The 23011-nt window shown below is 39.3% G+C and overlaps 1 pseudogene; it reads right to left on the bottom strand.

The window, feature by feature from the left end:
• Positions 1–23011, bottom strand: part of LOC127788084 (putative wall-associated receptor kinase-like 16) — a 63930-nt pseudogene that overhangs the window by 18139 nt on the left and 22780 nt on the right.

The following is a 23011-nucleotide window of genomic DNA, read 5'->3' as shown; positions in this document are numbered from 1 at the left end:
ATTTTGTTCAAAATGGGCATTACACCAGTTGAAATGGGTGAGATTTTGACTGGTACGAAACAAAGGCATGCTCGTTCTGATTTTTGATCAAAAAAATTGACACATTTAGGCCATAATGGAACAGTATTGACAAGTATGATTTTTTGTTTGGAAATTTTCTAAGAAACCGTTGTACTTCTTCATTTAAGATAATCTTTATTGACTATTGATCACGTTCACTCACCAACCCCAATTTATCGATTGCCAAACAGACCACCGCTGCATGAGAATGGGTCAAAGTCATGGGAGAAATTAAATAGGCCGTCATTCACTATTTAGATCTAGAATTGACATTTTTTGTTTCTTCATTATCTAGGACCATTTATTTCTTCATTATCGAACTTTTTTTTTTATTTTCCTTTCTAGGGTAATAATAATGGAAATCTATATATATTTAAGAAGTTTTGGGTGACATTAAGTAAATTTATTATATAAAATTAAATGTAAATATTTTGATGACGAAGATTAAATATAAAATTTTAATGAAAATATTTTAATCAAGTAAAGCAAAACTCTAAAAGAATTAATCAAGTTAATTTATCACTCGAGTAACATATCTCTTACTCGAATAAAATCAAATATTAATCGGGCAAATATGTTAGGAAAGTCAATTATAACTAACTTTCACATATTACTCGAGTATTTGAATTCTTATAATCAAGTAACATCTAATGCTCAAAGGATTAATCGAGTGGATGCATGTTTTCCTTGAGTATCATATTGAAAACTTTAATCAACTAATTAAATATGTTGTCAAATAAAATATAATTTGAGTCAAGGTGGAGATTTATGATAATTGTGACTCAAAATCTTAATTCTTTTGTGATTGGGTTTTCTAATTTAACTGTAATTAGGATTTTGAATTTGACTATAAATAGGATGTTGTCAAATTCAATTTTAAGTAGAATTTATCTCATATGGAGCAATATCTTCATGAATCATCTTCTGATCAGAATATGATTTTCTATGTACATTCATAAATGATTTAGGTTTATAAATAGGTGTTCAATGCCATGTAATTTGTGTGGCAATATTTAGGTAGTGATATTTTATTCTTTCTACCCATAATTTTTTCTCAATTTGAATTTTTTATATAAAAGTTATATTAATATGTGTTGTTGGGCCAAGAAAAATTGGTAGGAGAAAAAATGAGAAATTTTTTCCCAAAAGAAAATAAATAAAAAGTTTAGTCACGAAGGCTAGCCTCGTGGCAGCCTACTGCGAGACAATGATGGCCGCGAAGGCTAGCCTCGTGGCCAAGCTAGCCGTAAGGGCCAACCTCGTGGCTAGGCTGGCCGCAAGAGCCAGCTCCCGGCAGTCTGTCGCAAGGCAATGCTAGTCGCGAGGGCCAGCATTGTGGCCAAGTTGACCGTGAGGCAGGGCTAGCCGTGGCCAGTCTCGCTGCAGCTCGCAGCTAGGCAAGGCTGGCTCGGGTGCCTGCCCCATGGTAGGGCTAATCGCGAGCTGCCTTGAAGCAGTTTCGTGACAACCCTCCCCTTCTTTGACCCATTTAGTAATCGACACATGTCAACACCATCCATCTTTGAGAGTCGTGCCCTATAAATACCCAGCTACAGGACAATGAACAAGACTTCCAATTTCGATAAAATTTAAAGACTTTGATTGTATCTTTACTATTTTCGTGAATAGTCATTGGGATTTGGTATTGACTTAGGTATCTGAGGGTTGTTGTGGGAGAGGATTTCCATGAGCCTTCTAACCCATTTTTGAGTGTCAGCAAGACAATATCCTTGCGGCGAGACCTTGTGACGAAGGAAAATCCTTGCAACGAGACCTGGCGGCAAAGGCACAATCTTGCGCGCGAGACCTAGTGGCAAAGGAAAAACCTTAAGGCGAGACCTAGTAGCAAAGGTACAATCTTGCGGTGAGACCTAGTGGCGAAGGAAAAACCTTGCGGCAAGATCTTGTGGCAGAGTTAAAGACTTGCGATGAAAACCTTGTGGCGAAAGAGCTTGTGGCTAAGACCTTGTCGCAAGAAAGCTTGTGGCGAAGACCTTGTGGCAAGAAGGCTTGCGACAAAGGCCTTGTGGCAAGAAAGCTTGTGGCGAAGACCTTATGGTGCAAGAGCTTGTGGAGAAATCCTTGTGGCGGGCATCCTTTCGGTGAACTCCCTTGAGGCAACTTCTTTCATGACAACCTAACTTCACCCGACACCAAACTCGAGTGGACCCCATATCATAAATTTTAATTGTTATATTTTGGCAACAACAATTTGGCGTTGTCTATGGGAAACGCAACAAAAAGCCAATCTTAACACAAAATGTCATGAGGGACAAGATCAACCAGTTTGGGGAACCCGCCTAACCCCACCCGAAGGAGTGCTCATACCAGGACGAGAGCCACAAGCAGCCCCAGTCAAGTACACCCTACGGTACCAGAATTTTCAAAAGATTACCCTGGAAACGAAGTGCGTCCAAAGAACTTTCCTATGCTTGAAGGTGACCAGACCGTCGGACTGGGGGCATGGAGCGTTCAGAACAAGGATAAGTACATGTAGTTGGATTGAGGAGACATGCGACAGGGCGAGGGAAACAGGTCCTACATGCAATGTCCACTAGTCGGGAACAACACTCATTTGGGTAGTCTTCAACCCCAAATGGTGACCTTAATACCTATAGGACCCACGACGATAGCTCCACCCATAGTTTTACTCTCAGATTATGAACAATTACAGAAGAATTTTAAGGAGTTGAAATAACAGAATGATGGACTTAGGATGAACAATGAGGAAAAAATGAGAAGACTACAGGGAATTACCGCTTTGCTACACGAACTAATGCCGGACATTTACATTCCTCACATGGGACAAACCGATGCAGGGGGAGAACACCAGAGATCCCAAGACAAGCCCCCAAGGACCACACAGCATGGGATAAGAATCGGAACTCCAGGGCTGAATAACCAAGTCTTAGAAATGATAGACTCGAGAAGGAAACATGACATGAGGGTAAGGAAAGCTCCCATGTATAAAAAAATAGCAGAAAACACCTACTCAAGAGCTCTTTATGCCCCATCTCTTTGCAAAAATAGAGTAGAACAGGAAATACTTAGGGCATCTAACATCAAACGCCTCATAGAAAAGGTGCTAGAGTAGAAGCGGGTAGTGATGGTGCTAAAGGAAACTCCCCCAAAGGGGTTTCCTCTATCTGAAGAACTCCAAAGGCAACCAGTGCAACCAGGGTTTGAACTGTCGCAACTTTCGGTATACTCGGGAAGGGAGGACCCAGAGAAGCACCTATAACGCTTTGTCGTAGTGGCCGTGTTACATGGATGGAATGAGGTCACTAGGTGCATGGCTTTCCTGCTCTCCCTGGCAGGATAGGCTCAATAGTGGTTCACTGAATTACCAGCAGGACATATACGATCATTCAAATAGTTGAAGAAAGAATTCCTAAATGTATTCTCCATCTATCTCCTGAAAAAGAAGAGTATTATATATCTAATGAGCTTGCAGCAAAAGACGAATGAATCCCTAAAGCAATATGTTGAGCGATTCAGAGTTGCGATGCAGGAAGTAAAGGATTTCCCAGTCGAATTGGCGACATTAGCCCTGTTCAACAGAACTGCATATGCCCCGCTTAGAAGATCCCTAATGTAATACCCCAGATTTTCGAACTCAAATATGAGGTGATACCTAAGGTTATTAGGTTCTAATACTTGAGAAAATAGGTCATTTTAAAGGATTATAGAAGTCTTGAGATAAAGGTTCAATTTATATGAACCAGTGGCAAAATCATAAATATTGAAGTTGGGTAAAAGTGTAATTTATATAAAATCTTGGGGTATTAGCGTAATTTATTAATTTTTCAGGGACCAAAAAGTGCAATTAAAAATGGCCCGGGGACCAAGTTGCAAAGGGTCTAAGTGAAGTTACGTGAAAAGTTCGGGCCGAAGCGTCGTTTGTTGAAACCTTAAAATATCGCTTCTAAATATATTGGATTTCAAACTCAAATCAAATGTAGCTTTGGATCGTTTTGAAGTCCAAGTCCAAGTCTTTGTTAAAGTAAGTCTTCTCCAAGTCTTCTTTAAGTCTTTGTTAAAGTCTTTTCCAAGTCTTTGCTAAGTCTTTTGCTTAGTCTCTAAGATTACTTAGCCTCCAAAGTCTCCAAACCTTATCCCTAAGGACATGTGGCAAGGATTCATTGGTCACTTGGAGATAGGATTTGAAGTCTCATAATGACCTTGCAAGGTGGCGACGTGTGATTGGCCCAGGAAGTCTATAAGTATAAGGCCTTTGGGGGTATTCTTGGAGACATTCAACAAGAGGGAAACTTTGGGGAAATATTGGTGGGATTGAGATAGAGTAAGGATTTTAGAGGAATTGTCTAAAGAAAATAGGGAAAGGTTATACCGGAATCAAAGTAGAAACAACCTCGCTGGAAGGTTCAGAGTTTATACCAAAACTACCGAAAAACAGTAAGAAAACCCATTCACGTAAGACGGTGAATAGTGTCCCAACAAGGTAAACCTTAAAGGTGAGTGGTTTATGCATGCCTTTTACTTTCTCTTGGTCACTCTTGATTTCATCTGTGGATGGGTTATTGCTCACGTCTTATGTTCCATGTGTTCGAGCATATCCTTTCTATTTTATTGCATTCGGTTTGAACATGTAAGCACCCCTACCTGGATATCCCAACCACCCGGACTACCCGAACAAGAGCTCTTACGGAAGGGAAAAATGAATGAAACACAAGACAAAAATACCCTGGCATGCATACATAAGAAATACAATAGCGGAAGCAAAATGATATACATGCACGCACATAGGTACCCTGCTAGAATAGTGGTCACGGAGTATATAAAAATATATACAGACACCTATGCCAACAAATAAAAGATACAAGGAACAACCCAGCACAGTAAAAAATGAGAGACATAAATCCTTGTTGTTATACTTTTGTATACTTAGTTTTGATGATGAAAAACATATTTTATTAAATCCCTAAGTCATGAATCAAGGTGGTGGTTTTCAATTTAAATCAATTTCAATATCAAGTATTACTTTGTGAGAATGAAAACCAAATGAATTTCAAGTATCGAGATTTCAAAGTCATATTTTTTTAAGTCTGGAAGGTTAGCACCTTATAAGGATATGTATATGAAAATGTTTTCTTTTTAGAAAACTAACTCCCGGTAATTCAATAGCTAACATTTATTAGTGATAAAATGATTTTTAACGATTTTTTCAAGAAATAGAAAGTGTATATCTTGGAGGTGGTAAAATCGCAAAATCCTAAGTTTCTACTAAAATCCAAATTCTACTTTCTTATTCTTATAGATTTTGATTTTTTAGATATTTTTATTAAATCCAAATGAGGGGTACTTTCTTATTTACATTTATGTATTAAAGTAAATAGAAGGTAAAATATAAATTAAACAAAATGACCACTATCAATCAAGTGTGCTTCTACATGTTATCTGTTAACTTTCCAGATTTTTCAAGTAGATAGTCGACTATGTTGTTTAGTGCTGTCGACAATGCTGCATAATAGTCGACTATGTTATAAGAATAGTCGACTATGCATAAGGATAGTCGACTATACTTTTTTAATCTGTCGACTATATATGGCCTCTATCAACTATATTTCATTATGTCGACTATTGTGTAACGATAATCGACTATGCTATTTATTCTGTCGACTATGTTTGTGCATGATATTTGAAATTCTCTTCATAATTTTTCATCTGTCGACTATGAGAATGGTTTGTCGACTATGGGTAGTTTTTGTTATAAAATAGTCGACTATACTTTCTTGTCTATCGACTATGCCCTAGTTTTATTTGAAGAAATAATCGACTAACCTATTTGATCTGTCGACTATGTGTTTCATAGAAACTTACAACGGCTAGTTTTTCAAATCCCACCGGTCACAAACGGCTACATTTCTCTTCAATCTTTTGGGATGCCTATATATACAACTCATGGATGATCAAGAAAAGGCTAATGGACGGGAATGAAATAATTTGAGCTTACTGTTACTCTCGTTTGTATTTATAGTGGTTGTGCTTCATTTTTTTCTCTCTTTAAGGCTTTGATTTTAAGTTGTATTAATTCATTCAAGCCTTGTTTTCATTGTGAGAGAACTTGTAACTAAGAGTGTCAACTCTTAGCATCTCGTTTACATTTGTATTACAATTATTTTCCTACCTTTGTGCTAGAGGACTTGCTCGTTGAAGCAAAGGGTTGTAATTCCTAGCTAGGTGCTAGAGGGCTTGCTTGTATAAGCAAGAAATTGTAATTCCTAGTCTTGAACTAGAGGATCTACTTGGTTTAAGTAGGGGATTTGAGTGGATTGTTTGCAAAAACCTTTGTGAGGAGTTAAGGTAGTAGATTAGGCTTGGGTTAAGCCGAACCACTATAAATCATTGTGTTTCTTGTGCTTGTGCTCTTTGATTTATTTATCTTTCCAAGCATTTTATTATTCCTCAGTTGGTTCACATATTTATCTTTGTAAACTTACATTTGTCATTTTTATATACTTCACGTTTTAAATCCTAAAACTTTAATTTGTGTTAAAAAAATTTTCAAGTTCAATTAAATTTTTAAAATAACCAATTCACCCCCCCTCTTGGTGTGTGCCATAGCACCTCCTGTTCTAACAATCCTAACAAAACATCAGAGACAACGGGGGGAAGCAAACTATACACCCTACCACACGACTGGCTCCTAGGTAGCGCGATCCTTGCCCTCAACTTTTGCTTTACCCTTACCTAAAATGATGGAAAGCAAGGTGAGTCGCAAGACTCAGCAAGTTATAAGAAAAGGAAGGTTGTAACGTGAATAAAAGAGGAGATCACCCCAAACATAGTCCCACACATTCACACAAGCCATGAAACACTACAACACAACAGTATAGCATAAAGAAAACACATACCGATCCTTGGAGCCCACACAAGACTCCTGGCACCCAAATCCCATACCAACCTACCGCTGCCCTAAAAGGCAACAATGTCTTTAACAAACCTGCGCGCGCTGTCCTGGGTCGGTACTCCCGTCACCCGTGTGTCCTTGTCGATACTCCCGACACCCAAGCCATAGGCTCCCTCAGAATGGTACTTCCGTCCGAGACCACTGTACATATCGTAACCATGCGATGCGCACATAAAATGCAAGGCCTAGTAAGCATCGATTAGATACACTGGCGCCCATACATCCAGGCATCAGGCAGATGCTTCGCCCACATAGTAAATCACACGCGATACATATGCCCATGCCAGATGCAACTAACAACACTGGGATGTCCGTGGCCAAGCATAACCAGATCATGAAAACCCCAACATGCAGCCCCTACCCATGTGCACACCAAACCATGCAACAAGAATAAAATGTAACCAGTCATGCTATAACCACGCAACGGCAGAGCTAGTCAGCAGTGCCTAGCACTGATCAATGGTCAATGACTAGGAGTGTCTAATCAACGATCTAAGAAAGACCGTACAATAGTCACTCCAACGTCACCGAATAGCCAACCCTTGCCCCCACTACCCAACCGCTCTAGCCTATGAACAATCAAAAATCCATAATAATACCCGAACAACTACGAACCTATCCTCGAGTGAGTATGACGTCATTCCCATAGGCAGGGGGTGGCACAAACCCCCGTAGGCAACCAACAAATAAAATCCACGAGGCCGGTTTAATAAATTAAATTTAAAATAAACCATTCAAAATTCCATAATCAATTAACGGCCGAAACAAACAAAGGAAGGTCAAATAAATTGACAACGAAAGGAACGTTGTAGAGGGTATAAAGAACTTGCCTTTATGAAGATATCCTTAGGCTTTGTTTTATCCTAAATTGGTGAAAATTATACAAACTGCAACACCCGAATAATTTGCCAAAATTAACAAAATTGGACTCTAAACGAAATTTTGACCGTACAGAATATTTATTACTAGCTTCTCTACTTACCTGGCTAATCAAAATTTCGATTAAACCTGATTTAATCTTGATTTCTCCACTAAAATCTTCCAATTTTTCTTCCGTGCGCACACTGCTCTTTTTCCCAATTGCTAGTTGTTTCTATTGAAATTAAAAGCGCCCGATTTGGGCTTAATTTGAAGCAAAAATGAGTGAACGAGGAGGAGCCATGTGGCAGCCGCGGGCCAACTGTTGGGAGGCCACTGCCTCAACCAAAACGGCGTCGTTTTGGACGCCCAGAGGCTGAATAAAATCAGCCTGGCGTGCACGCAGCCCCCCCTCGCGCGGAATAGATCCCGCGACCTTGCCTATGCCCGCATGCTCGCGAGCCACCTGCGCCAGCCGCTGCCTTCAACATATACTGTGCCCCATTTAATTTAAAGGGACCCCTGGTCCCTTTTACGGAAATCACACCAGCACCCCCTTATCTTTTGAAATTCACACCTGTGCCCCCTTTAATATTTACATTAACACCCGAAATTTCTAAAAATCTCACAATTTAATTTATTTCAATTTTTTTCCTATTCCCATAAATATTCTAGAATAAAAATAATTAATTACCCTAATTTCTTATTTCCTTAAAATCACATAATTCATTATTATTTATAACAACAAGTTATATTAATATTCCTTTTAAATTAAATTACCCCAATAACAAATAATTAAATTAAATTACGATTCACGGGGCGTTACAAATCCTCCCCCCCTTAAAAGAATTTGGTCTCCAAAATTCATACCTGGCTAGGCAAATAACTGAGGGTGAAGTCACCTCATGTCCTCCTCTATCTCCCAAGTAGCCTCCTTAGGGGTTTGTCGCTGCCACTGGACCTTTACATAAGGAATCATACGGTTGCGAAGCACTTTCTGTTTTCGATCCACAATACTAGCAGGCAACTCGGTGTATGACGCGTCCTCTTGCACCACGAGCAGGTGATAATAATAACATGCTCGAGATCTGCCACGTACTTGCGAAGCATAAAGACATGAAAGACATCATGTACGTAAGCTAGCTGAGGGGGTAAAGCTAACCAATAAGCCAACGGTTCGACTCGCTCCAGTATCTCGAACGGTCCCACATAACGAGGATTTAACTTGCCAGATACTCCAAAGCTTCGAACATCCCTCATCGGCATGACTCGAAAGAAAACATAGTCACCCACATCAAACTCCAAATCTCGGCGTCGTTTATCCGCGTAACTCTTTTAACGGTCTTGAACTGCCTTTATTCTTGCTCGAATCAACTAGATCTTCTCTGTCGTCTGCTCTACCAACTCCGGTCCAAGAAATGCTCGCTCCCCAATCTCAGTCCAGCAAAGCAGTGATTTACATGGTCACCCGTACAACACCTCAAAAGGTGCCATCTCGATACTGGCCTGGAAGCTATTATTATAGGCAAACTCTACTAACGATAGATGGTCATCCCAGCTCCCATGGAAGTCCAATACACAGGCGCGAAGCATGTCCTCCAAAGTCTGTATGGTCCGCTCCGACTGCCCGTCGGTCTGAGGGTGGAATGCTGTACTAAAAGTCAACTGGGTCCCCATAGCACTCTGCAACGCCTCCCAAAATCGTGAGGTAAACCGAGGATCCCTGTCTGATACAATGCTAGTTGGTACTCCGTGCAGTCTCACCACCTCGTCAATGTATAACTTGGCCAGTAGATGAATAGGATAGGTCTTCTTGACGGGTAAGAAATGCGCTAATTTAGTCAACCGATCGATAATCACCCATATCAAATCAAATCCCCGGTTGGATCGCAGCAATCCCGAGATAAAATCCATAGCTATGCGTTCCCTGGTCTCTGATGCTTAGCTTTGACTTGCTGGCACACCAAACATCGTGATACAAAGTCTCTATGCTCCTCTTCATGCCGCTCCACAAATACTAACGCCATAAGCCATGATACATCTTCGTCGCTCCAAGATGGATAGTATAGGGAGAACGATGAGCTTCCTCTAGGATCCTCTGCCTGATATCACTGTCATTCGGCATACAAATCCGTCCACGAAACAATAGCAAACCGTCATCCCTCTGGCTGTACCCCAATGGCCCAAATCTCTCCATATCAACCATGATCTCGCCCAGCTCCACATCCTGTCGTTGTCGATCCCGAATCTGATCCTCTAGATCTGAATGGATACTCATGGCAGCACAATAGAGGGTAGGATTGTCTGATGCCACTGAGATGGTAAGATCACTCATCTGCTCCAGTAAGAACCACTCTTACACCATCAGAGCTACAATTGATGCTCCACGGTGACTTAATGCATCCGCTACCACATTAGCTTTACCTGGGTGATAGAGAATCTCACAATCATAATCTTTGAGCAACTCTAACCAATGGCGTTGCCTCATATTGAGTTCCTTATGTGAAAAGAGATACTTAAGGCTCTTATAATCAGTGTATATCTAGACTCTCTCACCATAAAGATGATGCCTCCAAATCTTCAAAGCAAACACTACAGCCGCCAACTCCAGATCATGGGTAGGGTAATTCTCTTCGTGCCTCTTCAACTGTCTAAATGTATAAGCATTCACTCGGCCGTCCTGCATCAAAACGCATCCTAACCCTGCATGAGAGGTATCACTATATATAGTAAATAACTCACCACTCCTAGGTATCGTCAATACTGGAGCCGAAGTCAAACGCCTCTTCAACTCCTAGAATGATCTCTCGCAAGACTCGTCCCAAATAAATCTGATGCCTTTCCTTGTCAACTTCGTCAAAGGTGACGCAAGCCGTGCAAAGCCTTGTATGAACGGTCGGTAATACCCGGCAAGGCCAAGAAAACTCCGAATCTCGGTCACTGTCATCGGTTTCGGCCAATCCATCACGGCTCTGGTCTTCTCTAGATCTACTGAGATACCCTCACCTGAGACCACGTGTCCCAAGAATACAACTCGGGTCTGCTAAAACTCACATTTAGAAAATTTCGCATACAACTGCTCTTCCCTGAGCTTCTATAAAACCATACTCAGATGCACCTCATGTATCTCAGGACTCGATGAGTAGACTAGGATGTCGTCAATGAAAACTATGACAAAGGAATCCAGATATTCCTTAAACACCCTGTTCATCAGATCCATAAACATTGTAGGGGCATTGGTCAACTCAAATGGCATGACCACAAACTCATAATGCCCATAACGTGTACGAAATGCGGTCTTCGCAATATCCTCATCTCTGACCCACACCTGATGATAACTTGACCGCAAGTCTATCTTGGAGAACATCGATGCACCACGCAACTGATCCAGTAAATCATCCACACGGGGTAAGGGGTACTTATTCTTAACTGTTACCTGATTAAGCTGTCGGTAATCGATACATAATCGCATGGATCCGTCCTTCTTACGCACAAATAATACTAGGGCCCCCCATGGTGATATGCTCGGTCGAATAAAACCTCTATCCAAAAGATCTTGCAACTGCACCTTGAGTTCTTTCAGCTCATCAGTAGCCATACGGTAAGGAGTCTTGGAAATGGGTTGCATACCTGGTATCAGATCGACTGCAAAATCAATCTCCCGATGCGATGGTAGTCCCGGTAACTTATCTGGAAATACGTCTGGAAAGTTTCGCACCACAGGGTAGGCAACCAACTCCTTCTCCCCAACTATCATGGTCACAAATGCAAAATAAGCTTTACACCCACGTCGTATAAGCCTCTCGGCGTGCATAACTGATATCATCAGCGTAGTCACCACTAGCTTCACACCCCAATATGTAACAACTGATCTCCCCGGGTACTCAAACGAAATCACCTTCCACCGACAATCAACTTGAGTATAATGCCGTGACAGCCAATCCATACCTAATAATAAATCAAAATCCTGAATAGCCAAAACAATAAGATCCCCTAAAAATACCTGGTCATGAATCCCAATCTCGCAATCCCTGGCCATCTCACTCCCTAACAATATTGTCCTTCTAGGTGTCGAAATAGACAAATCATATGGCAAAGGGTTACACGGGATCGGGATCTTATGCAATAAATGGGGTGCTATGAAAGAGTGGATAGAACCTATATCAAATAAGGCACGCACGTCGTGACCATGGAGAGAAATGATACCTTGTACTGTGTCGCTGCCCTCAACTGTTGTCACCGCAAATGCCTTCCCCTGCATCTGTGGTCTCTCTGTAGGCCCTAGGCGCTGTGCCACTGGTAAGGTTAATGGTGTTACTAGACCCTGCGCCCTCAGTGTAGTCTGCCTCTGAGTTGGCCTAGGTCCTACTCCTCTAGTCCGCAGCCCTCCTATCTGCGCTAGCTGTGCGCACACGTTGGCCCGATGGCCTCTCTGTCCACAGCGAAAGCAAATGATATCCTGCCCTGTAGCTGGTGTGGCTGGTGTAACTAGTCTAGGCCACTGCAGACAATCCCTCCTCAAATGTCCTAGCTAACCACAGTAATAACACACGTCCCCGACGCACATCCTGGCACTGTCCCTGATGTCTCTGCCCGCACTTCCAACATGGTGGAAACCCTAAACTCTTACTGCCCGCATCCCACTTCCTTTTCTTACTGTTGCCCCCTGCGCTCTTCATGACTAACTGGTCCGATCGAGCTTCCAATCGGTCCTGCTTAATTGCATGGGCCCGCTGGATAGCTGTAGGAAAGTCGGGTGCCTCAATACTAGCCATAGCGTGGTGAATCTCTACTCGTAACCCCCTCTGGAACTTACTGACTCTATGAGACTCAGGGGTCACCAACTCCGGAGCATAACGTGATAACACCACAAACTCGGTCTCGTACTGTGTGATCGTCTTACTCCCTTGCTGTAACTCAATAAACTCAAACACCTTTTGCTCTCTGACCCAATGAGGTACATAAGTCTCATTAAACGCTGCGACAAACTGTGCCCATGTTGGGCCCTCATCACCAAATCGCTATCTGGTAGTCTCCCACTAGCGCTCGGCGTCTCGTCGCAAAAGGAAAGTCCCCAGTTGAACCCTCTGGGCCTCTGCATAGCCTATCGATCATAGGTGCTTCTCCACTGCCAACAGCCAGTCCTCGGCCTCTGCAGCGTCTGCACCTCCACTAAACTCTGGTACTTATCCGGAGGCCCTGGCTGTCTCTCACCTCCTGCACCTGTCGCCAGTACCTCAGGAGTAGGAACAAGATGTCCTCGACCTCGCACCGGTGGTCGACAACGACTTCGTCCACGGCGTGCGTCCATGAGTCCTACATAACCAAGATTAATTAAAACGCATTTCGAAATTAAAGACGCGACCTAACACTACATAACAGCCTTGGTGTACAGTTACTTATCCCCCAAACTGACTCAACGACACTCTGATACCAACATTGTAAGAACCCCCGCCCGGATATCCCAACCACCCGGACTACCCGAACGGGAGCGCTTGCGGAAGCAAAAAAGGAATGAAACATAAGATAAAAATATCCTAGCATGCATACATAAGAAATACAATAGCGAAAGCAAAATGATATACATGCACGCACATAGGTACCCTACTAGAACAGCAGTCACGGAGTATATAAAAATATATACAGACACCTATGTCAACAAATAAAAGATACAAGGAACAACTCGGCACAGTAAAAAATGAAAGACAGAAATCCTAACAAAATATCAGAGACAACGGGGGCAAGCAAACTATACACCCTACCACACTACTAGCTGCTAGGTGGCGCGATCCTCGCCCTCAACTTTCGCTTTACCCTTACCTGGAATGATGAAAAGCAAGGTGAGTCGCAAGACTCAGCAAGTTATAAGAAAAGGAAAGCTGTAACGTGAATAGAAAAGGAGATCACCCCAAACATAGTTCCACACATACACACAAGCCATGAGACACTACAACACAACATCATAGCATAAAGAAAACACATACCGGTCCTTGGGGCCCACACAAGACACTTGGCACCCAAGTCCCATACCAACCTATCATTGCCCTGAAAGGCAACAAATGTCTTCAACAAACCTGCACGCGCTGTCCTTGGTCGGTGCTCCCATCACCCATGTATCCGTGTCGGTACTCCCAACCATAGGCTCCATCGGAACGGTACTCTCGTCTGAAACCACTGTACATATCGTAACCATGTGATGCGCACATAAAATGCAAGGCGTAGTAAGCATCGACTAGATACACTGGCGCTCATATATCCAGGCATCAGGCAGATGCTTCGCCCACATAGTAAATCACATGCGATGCATATGCCCGTGCTAGATGCAACTAACAACACTAGGATGTCCGTGGCCAAGCATAACCAGATCATGAAAACCCAAACATGCAGCCTGTATCCATGTGCACACCAAACCATGCAACAAGAATAAAATGTAACCAGTCATGCTATAACCATGTAACGGCAGAGCTAGTCAGCAGTGTCTGGCACCGGTCAACGGTCAGTGACTAGGAGTGTCCAGCCGACGGCCTAAGAAAGACCATACAATAGTCACTCCAACGTCACCGAACAGCCGACCCTTGCCCCCACTGCCCAATCGCTCTAGCCTATGAACAACCAAAAATCCATAATAATACTCGAACAACTACGAACCTATCCCTGAGTGAGTACGACATCATTCCCACATGCAAGGGGGTGGCACAAAGCCCCATAGGCAACTAACAAATAAAATCCAAGAGGCCAATTTAATAAATTAAATTTAAAATAAACCTTTCAAAATTTCATAATCGATTAACGGCCGAAACAAACGAAGGGAGGTCAAATAAATTGACAACGAAAGGAACGTTGTAGAGGGTATAAAGAACTTGCCTCTACGAAGATATCCTTAGGCTTGTTTTGTCCCAAATTGGTAAAAATTATACAAACTGCAACACCCCAATAATTTGCCAAAATTAATAAAATTGGACTCTAAACGAAATTTTGATAGTACAATATTTATTACTAGCTTCTCTATTTACCTGGCTAATCAAAACTTTGATTAAACCTGATTTAATCTTGATTTCTCCACCAAAATCTTCCAATTTTTCTTCCGCGCACACACTGCTCTTTTTCCCAATTGCTGGCTATTTCTATTGAAATTAAAAGCGCTCGATTTAGGCTTAATTTGAATCAAAAACGAGCGGACGAGGAGGAGCCACGTGACAGCCGTGGGCTAGCCACTAGGAGGCCACCGCCTCAACCGAAATGGCGTCGTTTCAGACTCCCAGAGGCTGAATAAAATCAGCCTCGCGCGCACGCAACCCCATATTTACGCGGAATCGATCCCGCGACCTTGGCCAATCCCGCACGCTCGCTAGCCACCTGCGCCAGCCGCTGGCTTCAACATATACCACGCCCCATTTAATTTAAAGGGACCCCTGGTCCCTTTTACAGAAATCGCACCAGCACCCTCTTATCTTTTGAAATTCACACCTACGCCCCCTTTAATATTTACATTAACACCCGAAATTTCTAAAAATCTCACAATTTAATTTATTTCAATTTTTTTCCTATTCCCATAAATATACTAGAATAAAAATAATTAATTACCCTAATTTATTATTTCCTTAAAATCACATAATTCATTATTATTTATAACAACAAGTTATATTAATATTCCTTTTAAATTAAATTACCCCAATAACGAATAATTAAATTAAATTACGATTCACGAGGCATTACAGAACATGATGGCTTTCGTGTGTGGCTCATGGCTTGCATATCATATTCCTTCTGCTTTGTCATACATTGTGTCATTTGGGTGACTGTGGCGAGTTGGTGGTTTATCGTGTGTGAACTACCATGAGAGCCTGTGTAAGAGGGCTGACCACGTGGGCCTGTGTAAAGGGGCTACCTCGAGCTTGTGTAAAGGGCGCCGAAGGGTTCATGCCTGGCAAGTGAGAATGATATCTCGTGCCTGTGTAAGGGGGTCGAGAGGTTAGATCTCATGTTTTATTGCTTTAAGTATATCTTGTCTATTTTTGTATGCATCTCGGTATTTGTATCTATGGCTAGTTGTTGAGACATCACCGGGGATCTCGTGCTCTTACGGTGAGCCTAGACCTCATGCTCTTGCAGTGAGCTATGATCTTAGGAGATTTCATTCTTATTTTGGCATATTACTTGGCATAATTACATATTACTCTTGCATGCATCGTTTCCTTTCTTATACCACTGATTTAGATGTAACAATCTAACTCGGGTGTTTCATACCCCTGGGATATTCAACATCCCAGGTATATTAGTCGTGCCAGGTACTCGGAGATAAGCAAGAGAAAAGAGCTACGAGGAGGCCGAAGTTTAGTTTAACTTCCTATTACTCATATTCTATGGATCTTATGTAATTTTTTAGGTTTGTTTTGAGAGTTGTGTATCGTAGTTGTATAAACATAGGTTATGTAAGACTTGAATTTATTATGCTGCTAAAGTTATAAGTCGTGATTACTATGTATTGTAATCGCGGTAAGATATATTTATTGAATTTTGGAAGTCACATAAGAGGATTTACTATTGGGAATCCTTTTTATCTAGCTTTGCTAGCTATCAGGTTTGATCCTTCACTTCCGTTGGTAAGGATTTCTATAACACCCTTGTGGGATATTCGTTTGTATTTAGCTTCATTGTATATTTAAAGAGTAGGGGCGTTACATCTAACCTTCTCTAAGCCAAATTCTATGACTGAATTATTCGACCGAGTAAAACAGTTTATTTTCCAAATGGAAATTTTGGATGCAGGGGAAGGGAATAGAAGAGGAAGAGAAACCTAGCCCAAGTTGCAAAGGACCCTACAAAATTCAGAAGATGTTGGGCCCAAACAGGTGCATACTACAGACGCTACATGGCGAGGCGAGAGCAAAAGCTTGGAACATCGTGAAGGTACAACTATTTTAAGTTAAATGATAACATGCTTTACTTGTCTATTGCACTTTCATACACGTACTGACTTAAGCATTGGAGGGGATACGCGGGTGAGGAATCCTCACGTGCCTTCTAACTTGTTCATGTGAGTGCAGATATGTCTCAAGCACACAGGAGGCCACTTCCAGCCCCACCCAAGGATGCCTTTAGAGATCCACCTATGACCCCGATCAGTACATCGAGGACCGAAACTACCCAACGCCTATCTTCACCTACAGGCTCCTGCTAGCTGTCAACTTCACTCTGCCTCAGCTCCAATTTCCCTTACTACAAATTCTATTGTCATAGTTTTCGAGCTACAACACTATTAGTTCTTCCAATTTTAATTCCTTCAAGTTCTTGGCTTGAGACATGACAGTCACTAAAGGTAGCCAATCTAGAGACAATGACCTAAGTATTTTTTTAACTTGATCTACCTCAAAAATTTATTTACCTAACATTTTGAGACTGTTTATAATCTTTTGGAATCTACCATTCATATTACTATTATTTTCATTTTGAAGAAGTTTAAATTGTTTATATTGGGACATTAAGAGATTAATCTTAGTATCATTTACTCGATCGGTACACTACAAGAAAAACGGCTTTTAATGACTGAAAAATTAGTCGTTGAAAGTTGATTTCCGGTCGTTAAAAAGTTATAACAACGGGAATTTTCCTGTCGTCGGTCGTCGTTATTACCTTTGAGGATAAAAGTCTTTAACGACGGAAATGATAAACCCTTCGTTAATTGTATTAGCGACCGTATGATTCCCGTCGTTAAAAATAATTAACTACCAAATTATAACCCAATAACGACAATATTTCCCGTCATTAATAGTCTAAACAATTAGCGACCGTATAATTCATATCGTTAAAAATAACTTTTTAATTATCAAAACACAAATCAATAATGACAATATTTCCTCGCGTTAATAATGTGAACAATTAGCGACGGTATGATTTTTATTTTTTTTAATAGTATGAAAACAATTGCTAGTCATCAATAACATAAACATCCTGTTTTGATATAAACCACCAAACCTATATATCATTATCCATATCAAATTAAAATAAAACTCAAAATTACACATGTCATTCAAATAACACCAAAGTAATCATTATCCATTAGCATTTACACACCAAAAGTAGTATATATATATAAGTATTAATTGCCAACAAATTACACCAAAAAATATGTTCAACTAAAAATAACACTTTGACAATTGTATATATTATTAAAAAATGTACACCAAAAAAGATATTCGACTTAAAGTAACACTTTAATAATCATATATACTATTCAAAAATGTACAACAAAACACTATATATAGTCATAAAACTGTTCATGTACTCCAAGACAACAGTTGTTTCCTTTAGAGTCTTGTTGTCTTATTGACCTAAAAAAAAAAAAAATGAAATTAAAGTCAAAGAAGTGTTCATGTTTTCTTTATAAAATGTTTGCTTAACTCATGGACGCATACAAGATCTTTAGCATGCACAAGTGTCGATCATGTACCCATATAGTCATCCCTTCCTTAAAAGATTAAAGTAAAAGGTAACATTTTGACTAGTGTCTAATATGGATTTCTAATTATCTCATAGTAAAGGTGTCTCTGCTCCATATGGATGCATGCATAAGAAAATAATGGAGGGAGCCTAACCTCTTGGTTAAAACTAAGCCAGCCAATAATAATGCTAAAATCCAAACAGGGTGAATATCGACTTATCATTCTACACCCTTAATTTTCTCCTAAGACAATAGTTTTTTTTTATCTAAAATATAGCCTAGATTCAGGGAAAAATAGACAGAAAATAAAGGTCATCCAAGGGATTTTAAAATAATCATAATGAAAAAAACACCTCAGCTTCAAAAAAAAGATAAGAACATGAGTGAACCATCTAGGAGGGTAAAAAAAATAAGTCCACCTTTCTAGTTGACCTGTTAAACAAGATGGATTTACGTGTTTAGAATAGCATCAAATCATGTGTTGGATAAGATCAAGCAATGGGAAAAATAATATATTTGATCAATCAATAATTTGATAAGTGTGGGTTTTTATATGTTGCAACAAGGAGTAGTCAACACTGCTTGTAAGTACTACCACATGGTGCCATATATTCTTGATAAACTGGTCTTTAGAAGGAACTGGAGCAATTGAAACTTCCTCTATTTTCTGCTAGGATGTCATATTCAATAAGCAGAGATAGAGAAAGAGGTAACTAAATAGAATGCAAGTAAAATGCATATGAACAAGGTTATGGGATCGATTGGGTGAGATGATAAGTAAAGGAGGAAGAAAAAAAAATAGATGCATCAAGTCATATTCAAATATCTTAAGAACTTAGAATAAGATGTCATGAATTCTCATGCTTTAAATTGTTCTCATCCAATATCATAGAGTACCTAGTATCCTTATTATTTTATATTGCGAGTACAGAGAGGTTCTGCTTCTTGTGTTTATTGAATGCTAACATAGCGTTGCAAATTTTATTCGCCTAAAGACATGGCAGGTCATACCCTCCACATAGGTTGGAAACAACATAAGTTTAAATTTTTCAAAGCACATCATCATGGTTGTGTGCACACTTGGATGAGAAGAGAGGAAGGAACAAATTACTTCTGCCTTAAGATACTCACTTTCTTGAGTGGATTTGGACATGTATTACCAAAGTGCACATAACATCTTAAATCAATTTCTAAAGCAGAAGTGTGAAAAATTGATGTAATTTTTTCTGATGGTTTTAAGGAACCCAATGCCGTAGTTTTTCCTTTCTTCAGGTTTTTCCATATCCATAATTGTAAATCTATTGTCCTATCGTACATGTTGCAATGTATGTAGGTAATGACTAGATTAACAGGGTGTTTCAAGAGTTACACGAGAGAAAGAGCTTCTCTCGTGTAACTCTGTAATACATATACACACATAATATATATATACATATACATATACAGACACAATATACACACACATGTACACACAGAATATATTTACACACAGAATACATATACACACACAATCCAATGTACCAAAATTGTATCACATTATAAATTTTCCAAGAATTGGTCCACAATAAATACCATTGCATAATTAACAAAAAATAAACTATCCTAATTAACATGTGTACTTATTGGGTCCACAAGAAACTATGATACAATTTTCTTCCCCCCCCCCCCCCCAAAAATAAAAGCAGACATGATAAAATTCCTCTAATTTTATTCAAGAAGCTTTTCCCGAGTCTGTTGTTCATGGTTTGTGGGTACAGATTTACGTACTTACAAACTTGCCCACATGTGACCTCCACTAGGATAACCAGCTATTGAACCTAAACACGCACAAGCATGCCCACATTCCTTATGCTTGCTCCATTCAACACAATTGAAAATATTTTCTAGTCCAATGTGTAAATAGAAACGTCATCCACAACATTAATCCAATATTTCCTCCAGTCATTGAACATAAATTTAAACAAACAAGTAAAAAATGCTATTTCCATGACAAGCTCAAAAATGGTCAATAGGTTGATTGAAAAATTTTGACCATAACAAAGCAATAAATCTTTACCCTTGATGATGGTGTCACTTGTGGCAATTCAAGAGCTGGCCTAGATGAACTTGATGAAGCAACCTGCAAATATAAAAATAATTACGTGAGCAAAATGACAGAAACTAATTGAAGGTTCAGTTGGAACTAAATCTCAAAATAGGAAGCAATGAGATCAAGTTAGGCTTGTGCCTGAATACGATCTGTGCCTCTGCTATTCTCTAAGTTCCAAGCATAATCAACCAACCGCTTGACTCTATCATTTGAGATCCTACATGAGTGACCAAATAGATAAGTTCTAAAAACCATAATAATTAGACCGCATAACTATTTTTCTAACCTCATATTCAAGTTGTTCATCAATGTTATTGTACCTGTTTCCCTTCTATTCTATGAATTTTGGTCTCCTGGGCATGGAAACATGTCTGATCAGTGTTCCAATGCACATCGAATAACTATCTTAAAAATAGAGCAAGATTAGTACCAGGGTTCGGACTGCATGGTGAACAGATTGTACATCCACACCAGTTAATTTCATTTCTCCTTTTAGTTCAGAAACCTGTATTATTCAGTGAATACGTTAAAATAAATTTGCTGCAATAAGAAAAACCAAATAAGCAGCCGAGTTTTTTTCCTCAATTTAATCCCAGCTCATCTCTTGTAGCAGTAGTAAGCTCCGCACATTCATCTAAACTACTATCCACACGATCCACTCTTGAAGACAAATGCCTAATTGATTAAAGACTTACAGAGCTTCAAGTTAACTTTTATTGTGCTGCATAAAGCAAGCCTCTTGATTTATTAAAATGTTTGCAAGTCTAACATATACATGTACTATTTAAGAAACAAGACTGAAAATTAACTACGATGTTTCCAGTACAGATGAATCGCATAAGATTAATTATCTTGAGATAAAATTAGTATTGACTCAGTAAGCATCCATTCAAGTTAACTAAACGGTGTTTCAAGAGTTACAGAGCTTCTCTCATGTAACTCTATAACACATATACACACACATAATATATATATATACACACAGAATATATATATATATACATATACCTTTGAGGCGGCAGAGGTGGAGACGGATCTAGCAGCGACAAACGCGGAGGCGAAGCCCGACCGAGCTAGAGACGGAGGCAGTAGCGACGATAGGAGATGGAGGTGATCAAGGCGGAGACAACGGTGGATGGTCGACGCTCGGGAGTAGTTTACACACAAAGAGGGAAAGAGAGGAAGAGAGAAAGAGAGAGAGGGGGTGAGTTAGGGTTAGATTTGGGGATCAATTTGCTGATTTGGGGAAAAATGAGGGGGGAGAGAAAGAGAGAGACGGTGTGAGTAGTTCTCGCCTAGTTTTCAGTTTTTTTTTAAATATTTATTTGTTAAATGAAAATAAAATAATTTATGTAAATAATATTATTAATTATTTAATTAATAAAAATAAAAGAAATTATGAAAAAAATTTAATTAGTTTGATATATTATATTATTTTTAATATGTTCATAATTTTTCAATAAATTGTATTATCAATAAATAAGTAATGCCCAGTTATAATAGTTTAATAATTATATTTGTGCATTTATAGAAAAATATAATTATATTGGAATTACTTAATTATATAAAGTAGTACTTAAATCTTAATAATTTTTTTTATTATTTCATGATTAGAATTAAAAATTGTAGTCAATAATGATGGGAAAATGGTTTATTAACGATGACTTATTTAGCCTGTTGTTAAAATTTATTTTATAACGACGAAATTTATATTTAGTCAATGACTTATATTAACGAAATTTATATTAACGATGACTTATATTTAGTCGTTAATAATACTATATTAACCACCAAAATTAATCCCGTCATTAACTTTTGGTCTTTAATAACTCTTTTTTTTTGTAGTGGTACCTTCGTGTACTATTTCTAATTTTTTCCAAATTTCATGTGATGTAGAACAAGAATATAATTTTTCATATTCACTAGGTAGGATTGAACAAAAGATTATGTATTTTGTTATGATCCATTTGATGTTGTTTTATATCATTTTCAGTCCATTCTTCTTCTTTGGTTGAAGTTGTGGTAAAACCATCCCTAACTATCTTTCATAATTGATAATCTATAGAAAACAAAAAAGATTCCATCCTCATTTTCCAATAGTTAAAGTTTGTGCCATTAAAGAATGGTGGCCTAGAGAGCAATGGTCCTTCAGCTATGGCTTGATTAGAGAATGATGCTATTATGGATCTTTTCTAGGTTGAAATTATGGATTAAAGATATAACTATTTTAAAGGTCGGCTCTGATACCAATTGTTGATCTCTTAGGGTATGGCCACTCAAGAGGGGGGTGAATTGAGTGATTAAAACTTTTACTAATTTTTAAAATAAAAATCTTAATATTACAATTTTATCCAAACTAGATTTATGTAAATATATATGAACGTTTGAAGAGATGAATTTCATGCCACAAAATATATCAATGAAACATAATATATGGCACAAGACAATTTTTAATTAGTGGTTCAGTTTACTCCACACACCTAGTCTACTCTCCCAAGGTCTAACCACCCTTAGGGTTCCACTAAAACCAATACTAAGGTTTTTCCTTAGATCACCTTGGAAACTAATACAACCCTTGATTACAAATAGTTCTAGGTAATCTAAGCAATCCACAACCATGTTGAAATAAGTA

Source organism: Diospyros lotus, chromosome 13, assembly GCF_014633365.1.
Source record: "Diospyros lotus cultivar Yz01 chromosome 13, ASM1463336v1, whole genome shotgun sequence".
NCBI classification, from domain to species: Eukaryota; Viridiplantae; Streptophyta; class Magnoliopsida; order Ericales; family Ebenaceae; genus Diospyros; species Diospyros lotus.
Note: the sequence above shows the minus strand (reverse complement) of the source record. Positions and strands in the feature narration are given on the sequence as shown.